This window comes from Parasteatoda tepidariorum, chromosome 9, assembly GCF_043381705.1.
Source record: "Parasteatoda tepidariorum isolate YZ-2023 chromosome 9, CAS_Ptep_4.0, whole genome shotgun sequence".
NCBI classification, from domain to species: domain Eukaryota; kingdom Metazoa; phylum Arthropoda; class Arachnida; order Araneae; family Theridiidae; genus Parasteatoda; species Parasteatoda tepidariorum.
In genome coordinates this window covers 19,167,228-19,170,825 of record NC_092212.1, presented here as the reverse complement: position 1 = coordinate 19,170,825, position 3,598 = coordinate 19,167,228, and positions in this window count along the sequence as shown.

The window sequence follows — 3,598 nt, the reverse complement described above, 5'->3', positions numbered from 1 at the left end:
TAAAATGCATATGAATAAATTTTTAAAATCATGTTTGAAAAAGATCTCATCATATCCTAGAGGATGATATTCTAAAATGTTAAAAAAATGCAAAAATTGTAGAATTTTTTGAAAAACTTCTTTTACATTTCTCCTGCGCCACTTTCATAAACGACGCACTGTGGGGACAAACAAATAATTTCCTGCACTTAAATAATAAAAAAATATCTGTACAATCCAATAGAAATGTACTAGAATTAAAAGAGGGAATATTTTGTAAATTTATTCTTTAATTACTCATGGTATTAATTTAATGGACAATTCATAATCATTTACTTTTATTTTGATGGGAATTACGCAATCAAAAATTTATAAAATAAACATCTTAAAAGACAATTGCTTGATATCTTAAATGTCAATTAATAGTTTTTCGGTATTATAAAAAATTCAACAAAAAAAAAGAAGGAAAAGAAACATTAAAAATAAGTAATAAATAGGTAGGCATAATGCAGATTTCTTAGTTTTAATTTATAATAATAGATGGCGCCCCTAATAAATCTTAAATTAAAAGTTTTATAATTTAATTTTAGTAATCCACAAGAAATAAATAAAATATTAACTTAATTCAATAAACATTCATTTAATTAAATAATTATCAAGTGAAAACTATTCAGTTTTCATTTTATAGTGAGTATAAGAATAAAGTAAGGCAATTAAATTCGATTTCAAAGTTATTCAATAAATTAGAGGGATATTAGCTTCATAAGAATTTATGTATGTAATAATCATAAATGTAACGAAAAAAGCATTTTCCATAAAAATTAAATACAATTCTTTCTTAAAATAACTAAACTAGTTATTTACCTACAAACAAATCTTTGTCCATGAGGTTTGGAAGTTCTAGAATTCCATTTCGTATTGGTAAGTTCCCCAAATTCCATTACCCACTTGTTGCAATCGTCTAAATTTAGAACATTGCTTCTAAGGGTAATGGTATTTGAGGAAATATTTTTTACTTCATTTTTAAATGAAGAAGGCAGTTTCTCTGTTGAAAAAACTGACATTTCAAGTTTGTACACAAAAGCTGGAGTATAGAAATCACTCTATGCTGAAAATAACAAGCATGGCAGAATGAAATAGCCATACGTCACAGATGGCGTTGCCGAGAAAGCCAATCAGCGCGCTCAAAATCTCTTGGGGATACTATGTGTGTAAAGAGAGTTTACATGCTCCCGGGCAAGGCATGGATGTTTCTTTCTCCCTATTTGTGTTCTATGTGCTTTCTCCTTTGTGTGTGAATGTGACCCGCCCTGTAAACGGGTGGTGGTAGTGTGATGTGGGCGACGTTCCTAAACAGCCGTGACTTCGCCACAGGTGCCCACTGGGTAACGAAAAGAGAGTTAGCAGTTCTGGCACTTTTTATGGCCAATGGACAATAGTTCCAAGTGCCCGCCATTAAAAAAAAATACTGCAGGTATCTATAACTTTCCTATCTGTAAATATTCTATCTGACTACCTACAATTCCTAGAAAAACTTAATTGCGGTTACAAAAAAGGAGTAATTTTAGCCTCCAATCCTAAAAATCGTTTATAACCGTTTCATTAACTTCAAGAAAAAAAAATCCAATCGAGGGTTTGAAAGATGACTCTTTTTGCATTACTCTTTATTATAAATGAAACTGTGAGAGATACTGATTAAGATTTTATTGCACGCTCTTTAATATTTAATTTTTTCATATGATCAGCAGTCAACGTGAACAGCGTGTCGATCGATGCTATGTTACTGAATCAGTATTCCTGAAAGTGCATATCTATTTTGGTTATAGTTATGTTTCTAAACCGTGTTTTCATCGAACTAAATAATTTAAAATCGACGGATATTGAAAAAGAAAAGAAAAATAAGTGTAGTAAAAAGCAAAATCAATAGAGAAAAAGTACTGATTCAATATAGGAAGCCGTAAACAAGTCATCTTTTAAATTCAATTAAAACTTTCATCAAATTCCTGGAAAGTATAAATTTTTACAATGACGTCTTTTATTATTTTTTGTAGAGTAGTTTAATTAGTATTTTTTAATTAACTGATAATTTGATTGCTATTCTAACACTAAATAATCTCTATTTTTAGATTTTATCTACTCCATTTATCAACACTGTTAATAATAGAAAAGATAAACAGATTTATCTAAGCTTTTTTTTCTAGTTTTCCCAGTTATACTTTCAACTTCTCTAATTATACTTTCACTTTCTCTAGTCATACTTTCAACTCTCAAATACCTTTCACTTTTTGTCGAGTTTTAAGGTCATGCCAAATTTAAAAAGATGATAAATTATTGGAAAAAAAAATAAAATGAAATTTTTTAAAGACTTTTGGAAACCTACAGTATGAAAACGAAATAGAACAGTTATAACGAAAGCGTAAAAAAATTCAACGATGGACTCGGGAATATAAACAGTTTAATTCCTACCGCTGATTTATTCTAGTGTCAGTAAATAAGAAATAGAACATTCTGGGTCACTATGAAGATCGAAATGTCACCGACACTTTTTTCTGAGCTCATGTCTCATTTTGCAGAACCACAATGCCTGGGTGCATACACCACAAATTCTGACTAGTTTGTTTAAAACATGGGGATTAAAATTTCTGATAGAATCCATCATACTTTCAGTATTTAGGACATTATGAACTCGATTTCACTCTCAGGATGAAGGAATAACTATATAACTACTTGCTTCCGAAATAGTACAGATATTCTTAAAACCATGAACCGCTCCATAGGAATGGTAAATAAACTGACCCACAGAAAAGTATCCTACGACCTCTACAGCTCTGGCAATAGGTAAAGGAAAGCTTTTGACTACAGTGAAGGACAGGGAAAGAGAGTTCGCTTTTCAATGAGGTGAACCGGGTTCGAATCCAAGAGACAGTTTGTCGATACGAGTTCCTCATCCAGCTAGCACCGACGATCATGGGTTAGAATCCTTTTGCAATCAGGCAAACTCTTGGAGGTTTTCGTAATTTTCTTCTCCAATAGTTCCAACAAAAAGTAATCCACGAAGGCATATTTCACCTAATACTTGATCCAGGAATTCCCTTGTCTTCTGGATTGGTTTTAAAATTACACGGCTTCGGAGTCGAACATTAGTAGTCGTAAACCTAATACATTGAGTCGTCTGTTCAACGACGGTTATAAAATAAAAGTACTGCGTTCTTCTTCAGCTCAGCAGCACTAAGAAAGGAATATAGAGCCGTGTTCATAGAATTAGTCATACATTTAATGACGTACCAAAATGAAAATTCTCAACGTTGTTTCATCTTTATGCGTTTGATTTTCTTCGAAGACAAACGATAGAAAACCTTTAATATAGTTCTTACAAACAAAATATCTATTTATAATGTTATATGCAGTTAGCTATTTTAAATTAAAAAGTAACTGAAATCTATTTCACCAATTGAACTTTCACAATACCTGCCTGCCAAGATGCTGCAAAGTTAGGGGGAAACAAACAGTCGTTTCCCCGATTAAAGTTCCATCTCTCGTATGATAGAGAGAAAGTGAAAGTTTACATATATATATATATATATATATACACACACACACAGCCCTAGTAACACAGCCT